This window comes from Sebastes umbrosus, chromosome 21, assembly GCF_015220745.1.
Source record: "Sebastes umbrosus isolate fSebUmb1 chromosome 21, fSebUmb1.pri, whole genome shotgun sequence".
In the NCBI taxonomy this organism is placed as follows: Eukaryota; Metazoa; Chordata; class Actinopteri; order Perciformes; family Sebastidae; genus Sebastes; species Sebastes umbrosus.
In genome coordinates this window covers 17,024,611-17,039,763 of record NC_051289.1, presented here as the reverse complement: position 1 = coordinate 17,039,763, position 15,153 = coordinate 17,024,611, and the positions used below count along the sequence as shown (strand labels likewise).

The window sequence follows — 15,153 nt, the reverse complement described above, 5'->3', positions numbered from 1 at the left end:
GTTTGCTGTCTGGGACACTTTGACCTGTGCGTACAGCGTATCCTGCTGCTGTCCACCGTCCTGCACCGAGGCCAGTTCAGGTCTCGTGGAGAAGTCGATCTCTCCATAATGGATGATTTCTTCTTCTGTTTTACTTGCTGGCTCTTCAGCAGCCGCCTCTTCACCCGTTTGACTCTGCAAAAAAATAATCCAAACAGGAAGTGTTGTGAGGTGAATCTTCAGCTGGATCCTTCCATGTTAAATAATTACCGACACTGCGTCAGGTAGACTCCACAGCCAATGTGAAGAGACGTAAAACATTCAAAACACAGGCCTACTGTAGAGGGAAGTTTAGTATGGTCTCACCTGAGTCTGTTGTGCAGTTGCATATGTTGACTTTAAACGCCTGGAAGACATTAGAGTGATTATACTGTATTCTTTAGGTTCAGCATACAGTGTGCCAGTAAAGTGTCAACACTGGTGAGAAACAGATATTATTGAGTCATCTGCTTTGATTTGTGACACTTACCAAACACATACAATCAGGCAGATGAGTGCGATGAACCCAACGATTCCTCCAATAAACGGCCCCAATTCTAGAGAGACAACTTCACCTTAAGACAAGAAAACAAAGCCAATATAAGTGACTAAAAAAGTGTTGAATGTTGACGTGCAACAATATTGATGCAGCATCGCGGAAGTCCCACTTTTTACCTTTCATAGTCAGATGGATCTCTGGTGATGTTCCATTACCAAGGTCATTTGTGGCCACGCAGTAATAAACTCCTCCATCAGTGACATTAAAGCTGTAAAAGTCTCCTTCAAATACATTGACAGGTCCGTTCCTGCTGGTCTTGAACCAGGTGAAGCGGATGACAGGAGGATTGGCTCTGCTAGAGCAGGTCAGGTTCACCCAGCTACCTACTGACACCAAACCTGGCGGACTGATGGACACTGAGGTGTTTTTGGGAGCATCTGAGGAAAATGTGATAGAGATGTGAGATAAGAGAGTAGCACCAGAGCCGTGAGAAAGGAGAATAATCGTGGAAACACTGGTTGTCTTACATGAAACACTGAGCGTCGTTCTGTTCTCTGCTGTCTTGACGTCTTTTCCTTCATTTACAGGATATCTGGCTGAACAGGTGATGATGAATCCATCATCTTTGTCTGACAGAGTGAAGGTCTTCTGGATTTTAGTTGTGAAGGTTCCATCTGTGTTTTCCTCTACTTTGTTGTGAGGGTCTTGTTGGAGAGTCCAGGTGAGTTTAGGAGGGGAGTGTGGACAGGGAGTGAAAGCTGAACAGGTTATAGTGACAGACTGATTCTCCTTCAGATCACCTGAGATCTCAATTCTGGGCCTCGGAGGAGAATCTGGAGTTTCAAATCAAACACAGATTGTACAATAAAAAAAGGGTTATGATGGATAGAACTCTTTTTAAATGCAAAAGCTGACACAGAAGGCGACAACCTTGTATTGAAAATGCATAAAGTATATAAAGTTTTCATTTTAATATCCCAAAATTCAACAATTTTAATGTCAAACTGTAACAACAGAATCAGTGTTTAATCAGAATTTAAATTCATGGCAAAGTGAAAAAAGTTGCAACTTTCACTTTTTATTCTAAACAATAACGTTTCAGACTGACTGATAAAAAACAAAACTCTCTTACCTTTAACATTTATTTGAAGAGGATGGCATTTAGCTGTTGCCCTGAATGGTCCGTTCTCAATTCTGAAGTAGTACTTGTCTTTGTAACTTGTGTTTACACTGGAAAATAAAGTGGTGCAGTTTTTCTGACTCAGGTCTCCAGTAAGACTCATTGGATAGATATTATTCATCCTGCTGCTGTTGAAAATCACATTATTTCGATTTTTGGCAACACGTGTGCTACTTTTAATCCACACTCCGAAGGTTGTTCTTGTACCGTCAAATGTCTCTTTAGCGGTTATGTTACGACTAAAGTTACATGGGATTTGCAGACAGGATCCACTCAGTGCTTCCATCTTCTTTGGTGCAGTAATGAACAGGGCTGACCCTTCAGGACAAACCGCCACAGCACCTGTGAAACAGACTCGTGATGAACAAATTGTGAAGCAAAATCTGCATGAAGAGAAAGTTCATGATGCACAAACTGTAATTCAGCAGCAACATGTTTGGTCTTTTTTAACAATGTCAGTATAAAACATTTCACTGCAGACAGAGCATGAACAGTTGGAAAAAGTAACGTCTTCAAATAAAAGTGATTGAACAAACAACTCACCTGAAACTAAGAAGACGCTCAGTAACACGATGGCTGTCAACATTTTCACAGACTGGACTGAAATGACACTCATCACCTGGATTTGGCAAAAAGTTACTTTTCATAAAACATCTTTTAAATGAAGCATTCATGTTCTTTTAAAGCCACCTCAAATGAATACATTCAAACCAGGAACTCTCCGTGTACAATCAGATATTACTGTTATAATAGTGATTAATAAGCTCTGCAGAGTTAAAAACAGTTTAAATATAAAATGATCCAGTGTGAGTTTATGATATTTCTGCTAAAACAAAACCCAACAAATAAAAGTAGAGTTCATGAAAAGCAGCAAAATAAAGAAACCTCTCTGAGATAAACATAAAAACAGTAACATGTTACCTTTCCAAAGAAGCCGGCAGCTAAAACGAAGAAATAATTAGTTTTTAAAAAATACAATTTGTGAATGTCAGCAAAACTGCAACAGACCCAGTAGCTACCCGACTTCCCTGCTAAGCCGTTGTGATATACAAGCAAACATGAAATGACTGAAATACTGCAGAAAAAGAAGAAGAAGTCTTGACTCCTCCTGCTCACATCCTGTGAGTGAGGAAGTCATCTTTTGAGACAACTTGATCTCATCAGGGTGTGAATGACATATTTATTCTCAAAGATTAATTTTGATCACATGACTCACAGCAAGCCTGTATGCCTTATTAGGGGCCGAACAGTTATGCTGCTGGTCCCTCTTGTTTTTGTCAATATTATCTTCTCCTGTAGTTCTTGGAGACTACTAAGACTACAAAACGTCATCATGCCAACTCATCCGCCATTACAGCCTCGTTGTTTATACTCGCGCTCATGCGACCGTGGTGTAGTTTATTTATAGCCTAATGTCAGCTTTTTACTTCATAAAAGTGGTGTTCATTTGTGAAGATTATCTTGCTGAACAAAACGTATAAGTATCATAAACGTTTGTTTGCCACAGAGCTTGTTTTCTGCAATAATCCAAATCCCAATTTGAAAATCCCATTGGCTTTTTGTCAAGGGAACCAGGGCGATGCTAACTTCCTGGCTGGCCTACAAAAATATGTCATCCCTGGAGCACTCTATAGAGGGAGTTTTATTATGAGTAGTTTAGTTGTTGTGGTACCGTTTTGTTATTACAAAGGAGGATGGTTTGCTGTAACCCTGACTGTTAGCCACAGAGATTTATAATGTATATCTGCATGTCGTTCACTGTCAACTATCAAGTGATCCAGTTGGTTTACATAAAGATCTAGATGTACTCATGTTGAATTTCTTCATTTTAAACATGCAACTTCTCAGTAATGTTAGCAAATAAGGAAGTGGTGAAGCGGTGAAGTGGTGAAGTGGTGATGCCTGTTGTTGACAAGGTTAAAGAAGTTGTTGCCGTCTTGATGCAGACTATACGGAGCCTCCATGCTATTATTTTATTACCTTCATAAAGTATATCTGCAACGTAACCCTCGGCTACACAAGCTAAAACAAAAGCAGTCTGTATGTAGTCTAACTGTTTAGCTTAGTTTGCCGCATATCTTAAAATGGTTGTAAACTAAGCAGCTGGCTGAGAAAAAGCAGCTCCTCCTCCGTCTACTAGCATTACCTGCAGGCAGTGCTTCTAGTTTTACGTCCTTTTTGCTCCTATTTTTGCATACAAAGAATTGAGGGGAAGAAAAATAATGACAATAAAAATGTGGCAAAAACAGCCCAACCTTACAGAGAGGAAACAATCTTCATCTTGTTTTCTGTCGTAATTAAAATGACTGTATGGAGAAAACGGGATACACAATACGTAACAAAACAAGGTCGATGCCTTGTCAGAAATAATCAGAAGATATCATGAAACAAAATGACACATAAAAATGTCAAAACTAAATGTAATCTTGTTTAACATCACGAATGTGTGTGCAGAACTGCTTCTGGTGCCATGTTCACTATCCTTTTCATGTCATCATTTTTGACTGTAGCTCCCTATTTAAAGCTTTGGGACTTTTATTTGCACACATCTGGACATATGAATAACAAATCACACATAAACAGCTGCGTGAGTTCAGCACACAAATATTTATTTATTTTTATTTTATTTTATCTTTATTTAACCACATAAGTCAATTGAGAACCAATTCTCATTTACAATGATGACGTGGCCAAGAGGCAGCAAGACATTAGAACAGGGGTCTCCAACCTGTTTCCCTCTGAGAGCTAATTTGACAAAATGAAAGTGGCTGAGAGCTACTCAAAGCACCAAGTCTGTCTTACTTTTATGGTCCTTTAATAACGTTTCAACCACCGCAGTCATCGCCACTTTTACAATTCTTTCATAGGTGAAGGGCTTTTTTGTTTCGTTAGGATGTGCGCCACTAAAAGATGGCTCTTTGCTTCATCGGCCTTCTTTGGTAAACAGAGACTGTCGTCTTTTAAGGATCGTTTTTGGCTCCTTTACCTTCTTTGATCATAAACTGCTACCAGCTGGAAAGTCCCATGAAAAGTTGCTGTGGACTTGGCGCTCGACGATAAATCTTTTACTGACTAACACGCTCACACCGCAAATGTGAGACATACCGATTCCTCATGAAAATAATGTATTTTTTGCCTTTTATTGGCCTGCTATTTTCTGCGGTCATTGTCAAATCCGGTCTCTGTATGTTATGGCGTTACAAACCTGACAGCAGCCTAACTAGTTTAATTGACAGCCAATAGGCATATAATCATTTGGTCTCAGAATGGGGTGGGATGTCTGTGAATTTGATTGGGTTGTAATTTAAACAGTTTGACAAAGAACTGTTAGCGAGCCACTCAGAAACGGGTAGCTTGCGAGCTACTTGTTGGAGACCCCTGCATTAGAACATAGAACATAAATACGATTAGTGCAATAAAACAGACAAAATGAAAACATCACAATAAATACAGTATATACAACAATATATATATATATATATATATATATATATATATGTGCTGTGTTCCAGAGAGGCAAATTCAGAAGCAGGTGCAGTGATCAGAAACTATCGCTTGTAATGAGTCATTAAAGGAGGGTAACAGAATAAGGGTGTGGAGTTTTAGCATCTTTTGCAACTCATTCCAGTCACTAGGAGCAGCAAACTGGAATGAGAGACGACCAAAGGAGGAATGACCATACTGAAGAATTTGCTAGAACGTAAATTGCAGTTCCTGTTGTAGATATTGAGTAGTGAGCGGAGATATGGAGGGGTTTTGCCAATGATAGTCTTCTGGTCTGACGCCTGCTATGGAGGGATGGCCAGTTGACTATAGAGATTACAGGTTACAGTGATGAGTGTTGAAAGGGACACCGGTGACAAAGCGAATGGCAGTATGGTAGATGACGTCCAGTTTATTGAGATGATTTTTGGAGGCGAGTCTGTAGATCAAGGCACCATAATCCAGGATTGGGAGAATATGTTGATAACTGACATTGAAAATCTGCAGGATGTGGATGTTTTAAATTCCTCTCCATTGAACTGTAGGCAGCAAGGACAACATTAAGGCATATTAAATATGAATTCTACATAAATGTATTTTTTGTCTTTTAACAAGAGCACTCAGTTTCTCTTCACTTGAGCGTAGAGATCCTCTGGGCCGTCGGCGGTCTGTCTTAAGCTGTTTGCTGTCTGGGACACTTTGACCTGTGCGTACAGCGTATCCTGCTGCTGTCCACCGTCCTGCACCGAGGCCAGTTCAGGTCTCGTGGAGAAGTCGATCTCTCCATAATGGATGATTTCTTCTTCTGTTTTACTTGCTGGCTCTTCAGCAGCCGCCTCTTCACCCGTTTGACTCTGCAAAAAAATAATCCAAACAGGAAGTGTTGTGAGGTGAATCTTCAGCTGGATCCTTCCATGTTAAATAATTACCGACACTGCGTCAGGTAGACTCCACAGCCAATGTGAAGAGACGTAAAACATTCAAAACACAGGCCTACTGTAGAGGGAAGTTTAGTATGGTCTCACCTGAGTCCGTTGTTCAGTTGCATGTGTTGACTTTAAACGCCTGGAAGACATTAGAGTAATTATACTGTATACTTTAGGTTCAGCATACAGTGTGCCAATAAAGTGTCAACACTGGTGAGAAACAGATATTATTGAGTCATCTGCTTTGATTTGTGACACTTACCAAACACATACAATCAGGCAGATGAGTGCGATGAACCCAACGATTCCTCCAATAAACGGCCCCAATTCTAGAGAGACAACTTCACGTCAAGACAAGAAAACAAAGCCAATATAAGTGACTAAAAAAGTGTTGAATGTTGACATGCAACAATATTGATGCAGCATCGCGGAAGTCCCACTTTTTACCTTTCATAGTCAGATGGATCTCTGGTGATGTTCCATTACCAAGCTCATTTGTGGCCACGCAGTAATAAACTCCTCCATCAGTGACATTCAAGCTGTAAAAGTCTCCTTCAAATACATTGACAGGTCCGTTCCTGCTGGTCTTGAACCAGGTGAAGCGGATGACAGGAGGATTGGCTCTGCTAGAGCAGGTCAGGTTCACCCAGCTACCTACTGACACCAAACCTGGCGGACTGATGGACACTGCTGTGTCTTTGGGAGCATCTGAGGAAAATGTGATAGAGATGTGAGATAAGAGAGTAGCACCAGAGCCGTGAGAAAGGAGAATAATTGTGGAAACACTGGTTGTCTTACATGAAACACTGAGTGTCATTCTCTCCTCTGCTGTCTTGACGTCTTTTCCTTCATTTAGAGGATATCTGGCTGAACAGGTGATGTTGAGTTCATCATGTTCGTCTGACAGAGTGAAGGTCGTCTGGATTTTAGTTGTGAAGGTTCGATCTGTGTTTTCCTCTACTTTGTTGTGAGGGTCTTGTTGGAGAGTCCAGGTGAGTTCAGGAGGGGAGTGTGGACAGGGAGTGAAAGCTGAGCAGGTTATAGTGACAGACTGATTCTCCCTCAGATCATCTGGGATCTCAATGCTGGGCCTCGGAGGAGAATCTGGGGTTTCAAATCAAAGACAGATTGTACACTGAAAAACACAGCAACAACACTAAGAGTCTACAGACATGCTAGCCTCTCTGTGAGGCTAAACTTCAGGTAAACGCTAATGTCAGCGTGATAACACGCCACAATTATAACATGCTGATATTTACCAGGTATAATGTTTACCATGTTCACCATCTTCATTTACTTTGTACTTGTTCTCTTCTACATTTGAGAGCAAAATATTTTACTTTTTACTCCACTACAGCTATACACCAGCTGTACTCATTACAGTTTAAGATTTTACATATATGATAAGTAGGGCTGTCACTCGATTAAAATATTTAATCGCGACATGATTGTCCATGATTGATCGCAAATTAATCTGACATTTTTATATCTGTTCAAAATGTACCTTAAAGGGAGATTTGTCAAGTATTTAATACTCTTAACAACTTGGGAGAGGAAAAAATATGCTTGCTTTATGCAAATGTATGTATTTATTACTGGAAATCAATTAACAACACAAAATACTGACAACTATTGTACTGGATATAACATCAAAAAATATGCTCAAATCATAACATGGCAAACTGCAGCCCAACAGGCAACAACAGCTGTCAGTGTGTCAGTGTGCTGACTTGACTATGACTTGCCCCAAACTGCATGTGATTATCATAAAGAGGGCATGTCTGTAAAGGGGAGACTCGTGGGTACCCATAGAACCCATTTTCAATCACATGTCTGGAGGTCAGAGGTCAAGGGACCCCTTTGAAAATGGCCATGACAGTTTTTCCTCACCAAAATTTAGCGTAAGTTTGGAGCGTTATTTAGCCTCCTTCGCGACACGCAACTATGAAATGCTCTAATGATAAGATTATATTATACTTCGGGGTTTGTGATCCCTTATAAAAAGAGCAGTGTTTGTTCAGAGCTCCTTGTCATCAGACCACCAAAAAGACGTTTCCCTTCGAAACTTCACACATGGTTTCATTTCAATAATTGTTTGTGACAAAAAAAGGCAAAAAACTCTCCAATATTTCACAATAAAGCACAAGTTAGAGAAAAGTCCGAAATGTCAACACAGATTTGATTGACAGACATTTGGTTTTACTCCTTTCGTCTCCCTTTAATCAGATTTGACCCTTTGGAGGGGAAACAGAAAAAGTAAACTTTGACTAATCAGTGTAGATTTTGTCCATCACTGATGGTATATATAGTGAAAATAACTCAACACAGGACACTTCCTCCTTTTTTAAGTTTTAAATGCAAAGTTCAGGATGTAGCTTTCTCATGCGACTAATAATAGTAGCGCACACAAAATATCCTATTGATATGCAGGAAGTGTATGTTTTTCAGTCAGACATTCAAGCCAATGACTCTCTAGGCTACTGTTGCTAATCCTACAGTAGATATTTACAGGTTTATTCATCTATTATTCAGGTCATTTAAGGTTAGGTTCAACTGATTTCACTTTTTAATCTAAACAATAACATTATAGACTGATATAAATCAAAATGATCTTACCGTTAACTTTTATTTGAAGAGGATTACATTGAGCTGTTGCCCTGAATGGTCCGTTCTCAATTCTGAAGAAGTACATGTCTGTGTAATTAGTGATTAAATTGGAAAATAAAGTGGTGCAGTTTTTCTGACTCAGGTCTCCAGTAAGACTCATTGGATAGATATTATTCATCCCGCTACTGTTGAAAATCACATCATCAGGATTGTTGGCAAAATCGATGGTTCTTTTAATCCACACTCCAGAGGTTGGTATTGTACCGTCTAATGTCTGTTGAACGCTTATGTTATGACTAAAGTTACATGGGATCTGCAGGCAGGATCCACTCAGTGCTTTCATCTCCAGAGGTGTAGTAATGAATAGGTCTGACTCTTCAGGACAAACAGCCACAGCACCTGTGAAAGACTCATGATTAACAGTTGTAATGTGTAAAAAAAAAAAAAAAAACTCCAGGAAGCCAAAATGTACTTCAGCAGTAATATATATATATATATATATATATATTTTCCACTGTACAGTTTTTGTAATCATTTACAACAACAATCCCCCACGAGCCAAACCTGTCCATATCCACCAAAAGATCTCCAAATAACAAAGTCAGTATTAACACAGTGACAGAAAATACAGATTGTAACATTCACATGAATTTAGAGGAAAAATGTTTTTAAGTCTAAATGATTCAAGTAAAACGTCTCCAAATAAAAGAGACTGAACAAACAGCTCACCTGAGACAAAGAGGACATTCAGTAACACGATGGCTGTCACCATTTTCACAGACTGGACTGCAATGACACTCATCACCTGGATTTACAAACACAATAATGCAGTATTACGAAGCATTCAACATGCTGTGTACAACCACAATTTACTGTTTGTCACATGTAGCCTAAGTAAGTAAAACCAGTAAATAACGTTGTCTTACCAAAGAAGCCCACATCAATAAAAGAGCGACGATTAGATGCTTTGGTTGGTGGCTAATGTGAAAATGGTTAAATGTATGAACAGTTCAACAAACCAACTTCCCTTTTTTCAGCTATTGTAATATAACACCATGTCGACTTCCTATGATTTAAGAGCACAGAGCAAGAGCGGTTAGGTTTCTCACCTCATATCCTGTGAGTCTATATGCTCTATAATAAGAACAATAACAAATTTGATTTACAAGAAAATTAATTATAAGCGGCGGTAAACAGGTATGTCTTTGTCTTGGATTTGAAAGAAGTCAGCATTGTCTCAAGTCTTTGCTCTTTTGGCAATTTGTTCCACATTTGAGCAGCATAGACACAAAAGACACCTTCACCATGTTTAGTTTGAACTCTGGGAACCGCTAGTAATCCAGATCCAGCTGACCTGAGCGGTCTGAAAGGTTTATACTGGGTTAGGAGATGTGATAAATATCTAGCACCTAAACTGTTGAGTGATTTATTGACAAGCAACATCATTTTGAAGTTGATTCTGTGTGAAACTGGTAGCCAATGGGCCTAATGCAGGAAGCGATATACAAACATATTTTCACTTATTTTGGTTCGAATCCACGATTTGTACTTATTTGTTGGTACCCACTGATTTTTGGGATTCACTAATGTTTTCTTATTTTTGCTCTTGTCTTAGGTAAGAGAACATTTTATAAGTGGACAAGAACACTCTTACCAAGATAAGAAAAAAGTGTTTCAAAGTCCACAAATTGTTTGTCCATTGCATGGAAACAAAAAGTTTTACATTTGAGGAACATTAAAAAAAAATGTGAATATCATATAATCAAATTTAGATTATTGTATGTTTAAGAGTAATTATAATGATTGGATCATTCAATTTGTGGGCGGCTAAATAAATCCTATTGGTCCATTGATCCCTACTTAGACTATAAAAACCCTTGGATGATATTAGGTGGATAACATACTGCTCTTCAATGCTTTTTTGAATTTCCTGTAAATGCCAGTACTGACGCTCTGGAAAATCACATATTTACTTTGTTTAAATTTATTTAACAGTACCATTAACGGTAGTAATATAGGCCTACAGTGTATGTCTGTTTCAATGTTTGCCCATATACAGTGTAGGGGGCGTTACCTCTGCTAATATATGACCTTATAAAGTGTTTAGGGGCATTATCTATGCTAATACCTGACCTTATATAGTGTTTAGAGGGCGTTATCTATGTTAATACATGCCCATATATAGTGTTTAGGGGGCATTACGTATGCTGATACCTGCATATATAGTGTTCAGGGGGCATTACTTATGCTAATACCTGCCCATAGGCCTATTGTTTAGGTGGTGTCAACTATGCTAATACCTGCACATATAGTTTTTAGGGGGCATTACCTATGCTAATGCAGTAATAAACAATCTGCCACACGACTCCAATTTATGATTTATTTATTTTTTCTCTAAACAGAAGATGTAAGCGAAAATATAAGAGAAATTTAAGAGAATATTGTGCATGAGGCTCAATGTAGTGATTGTCACGGCCGTGGCCATGCTCTGGCTTATTTCCTAGTGTCCCCTGTGTTCCATGTCCCCGGCTTGTGTGTGTGTGTGTGTGTGTGTGTGTGTGTGTGAGAGAGAGTCTCTTCCTGTCCTGCAGTCAACCTGGGCCCAATCTCCCTGCTCACCGGCTGCCAATCAGCTCGTTCGTCACCTCTCCTAGCTCCCTGCTCTGCACACACCTGTGATCAATCCACTCGTCAACTCCTCACTATTTCAACCCTGGCTTTCCTTCCTGTCCTGTCCTCGCCCAGATCATTATCTCAACTACCGTGGTAGCGATGCTCTGGCCAAGCTTAGTAAGTTAAGTTCCTTATATTCTTAACCGGTACTTTATTTGTGTCTGTTTTTTCCTATGCTGATTCTTTTTGCCCTGTCGGCCTGCCTGCTTGCTCTCCTATCTGCTACCCAGGTGCAACCTCAGCCTACCTCCATCACTCACCCTCGTCCAGCCTTGTCACTCAATAAACTTTCTTAAAACTTCACCAACCTCCTCGTTACAACCCTGGCAGCAGCATTCTGAATCAGCCGAAGCTCTCAAAGCTGTAATAGTAATTAATAACATATCAATAGATAAATATGGTTCTTCTACTACTTGCCATTTGATCCTGATCTTAACGATTGTAGCAGACATGTACTTACATTGGAGTCAGTGTGTTCTCCTCAGAGCAGTCGTTCAGTCTAATCAGGTCAAAGCAGAAGTCACAGTGCAGCATAGTCACAGATCAGTGAGCTAGGATGAAACGATGAGAGGAAGGAAGAGTTAATGGAAGGATGATCAAAATATCACTCCTGCTGTTCCTGCAAATAAAGCTATAATTCACACACTTTTCACACATTTGTACGACTACAACCGTAGCAGAATGTGAAAATACCACAATTTCCCTTAATGTACGAACCAATGATCAAACAAAAGTATTCTAAATAGAGAAGTGACACATTCAGAGTCGTAATGAGGAGATAGTGGCTTTACTGGTTTAGATTGAGGATAGCTTGCATGTACCGCAGTGAGAAGGAAAAGAAACTCTCACTGTCTTTTATTATTACATACAAAAGGAACTTTATATATTGTGGATGCATTTATTGAATATTGTTCATATTGAAATGTGATTACTAGGATTATTAAAAGGTGCTTAAAAAGTTTAAATTACAGAACAGTAAATACATGTTTAAATCCAGGTACAATGTCGTCAGCCTTTCACTGAATAAAATACAAATAAATGTATTAAGAAAATGGGCTTCACTTACCTAAGAAACTGAGATTACGTTAGACGCCTTGTCAAAAAATAAAAATGGAAATAATAATAAATAAATAAAAAATTCTTTACTACTATATTATAATAAAATATCCTACTAAATACCCTAATATGCAAATGTATGTGCAGAAATGCTTCTGGTGTCATTTAGACTTGTTCTCTATTTAGAGCTTCGGGACTTTTGTTGGCTCACATGCAAATAACAAATCACATTACAGCAGCTGTGTGAAAATGAAGAAACAGCTGCAGGATGTGGAGGTTTTGAGTTTCACTTTATTGAACTGTAAGCAATGAAAGTGCCATTTTCCTGACCAGGCTCCAGTTTCTTTTTCTATATTATCTAACATAAAAAAGATACTGTATGAATAAAAATAAAGGTATTAATTCTATTCAAATGTAATCTTTACAGAAACTCATTTTCTCTTGAGCGTAGAGATCCTCTGGGATGTCAGCAGTCTGTTAAGCTCTTTGCTGTCTAGTAAGCTTTGACCGGTGCATACGTAACATATCCTCATAAAACGGTTCATATATCTGTCCTGCACTGAAGCTGAGGAAGGTTCAGGTCAAAGCTTGGAGAAGTTAATCTTCTTCTTCTTCTGTTTTTCAATTACTGGCTCTTTAACAGTCAGCTCTTCATCTGTTTGACTCTGTAAAATCCAGATCCAGTCGTCACACAGGGGCAAAACATCATATACACTTGAATAGACTATCAAAAAGTAAGCACAGCTACAAGCCATGTATTCCTTTCTGTAGGCCTATAAGGCAAGAATACTTAATTATAAGTTTTTTTTAAGTATAGCTCGATCAAAAGATTAAGTACAAGTAGGCCTACAAGCCAAGTATACTTAGACTTTTCTGTATACTTGGCAGTATGAGCCAAATATACTTATGTATACTTTTGTTAAGTATATTTCTGATAAGTACATAAAAAGTAAACTGAAAGTATACTTCCTTATTTTAAGTTTAAAAGGAGTATACTAATAGCACACTTGAATAAACTTTTTAGGTAAGAGTTGTGTGTGTCACAATAGAGGTTGCCTACTCTTGTGTGGTTTGTATTGTTTTACAGTGGGTTGCCAACAGGGTATTTGGCAACATTTATTGCATTGTGTTTTTTCCACATTTTTCTCATGAAGAACGTTTATTTATTGTTCAGTTCAAATGCTTTCATATATCTTACAGTACACAGTCACTGTGGACAGATGCCAAACATTTGAAATTTAGTATATTCCTGCCTGACTCTGTTGTTGAGTTGACTATGTTGACTTTAAATAAATAATAATAATAAATAATTAATTATCTGGATAAGTGTGTAAATTGAAAATAGAAAAAAAAGCTATTTTTGACGCTGGTGCAGCTGTATAAAAACCAACGGTAACACCTCATTTTACAGGTCAATGTCATGGTAATTAGGTGATAATTAGCAAGTAACCTATTTGAAATTTCTTTGGAATTACTGCCAAATTACCCCAATATTTACATCAAAATTTATCAAAAATGACTATTATAAACATGATTTAATAATGATATGCTAAAATAGCATATACTCCTTAAAATAGGCCCCTTAAACTTGAGAATTGGCTGTGCGCTGCTCTTCATCGGAGATGGAAAACCAAAGCTCATAGAAGAGACTTCTGATCATTGTGTGACTTATTGTCTACACAAATGTAACCTGGTAGCTGATGTCATGATTCAGGGAGTTTTTTGAGAAATTTCAAATAAGTTATTTGCTAATTATTATCTATTTATCAGCAGACATGGAAATAAAGGGGTAATTTGGCAGTAATTCCAAAGAAATTTCAAATGGGTTACTTGCTAATCATCACCTAATTACCATGACATTTGTGGATCTGTAAAATGAAGTGTAACCCAATAAACTCCATCTGTCACATTAAAGCTGTAAAAGTCTCCTTCAGATACATTGATGGGTCCATCTTACATACATCAGCGGCAGGATGTTGCATGTAGTTTTTTCTTGTGCAATATCAGTAGAAATCACCAGGATGGAAACAGTTGCACAATTAGCTCCAACTGCAGTGAACACACAGCTCACCTGAAAGAAAGAGGATATGGATTGCATGTTGTCTGTTACCCATCACCTACATTTGCAAACACAATAATGCAGAAACTTACAATGAGGATTCACTGTGATCTAAGTAGTGATCAATGAACAACTTCAGAAGTCAATTCTAAATAAAAACACAGTAACAAAATGCTGACTCTCACCTCATATGGCTTAGTTAAAGCTGCAGTGGGTAGAAATGGAGCAAATATGAATATAAAATATGAATAAAAAAAGTTATTTTTATAAAACGGTCACTATAGCCTGACAGTAGTGCATGAGACGGGTAATCTGAAAAAAATCATGTGCCTCTGCGTCCTCCGGTGCTCCTAATGGCATCTGCAAGATTTCCCAGACCAGAAGAAAACAACCAATCAGAGCTGAGCTGGAGTCTTGCCGTCTCTGAGCAGCTGTCAATCACTCGCAAACTCCGATCAAACTAGGCAGCGCTGATCAGATATGAATCAATATTTGGTAACTGTAATGTAATTTCTCGCCTCAAATGTTTTCAGTCACATCTTGTAGTGTTCTGTTTAGCTATAAGAGGAGAAAGTTTGTGACCCGGAAGCCATGTTGAGATCAGTTGAGGAAATACCAAGCACTGCCCACCAGCCGGAGCACAGCCAATAGA

The 15,153-nt window shown here is 38.5% G+C and overlaps 1 protein-coding gene and 1 long non-coding RNA gene across 2 annotated transcripts in view; both read right to left on the bottom strand.

The window, feature by feature from the left end:
- The window catches only part of LOC119480856 (B-cell receptor CD22-like), a 37,972-nt gene that overhangs the window by 8,377 nt on the left and 14,442 nt on the right, over positions 1-15,153 (bottom strand). The window lies entirely within an intron of this gene.
- On the bottom strand, positions 4,286-6,248 carry LOC119480889. Its single transcript, XR_005205029.1, has 2 exons — positions 6,206-6,248; positions 4,286-6,034 (listed from the first exon to the last, which is right to left on the bottom strand). It is a non-coding gene; the product is annotated as an uncharacterized LOC119480889 (long non-coding RNA).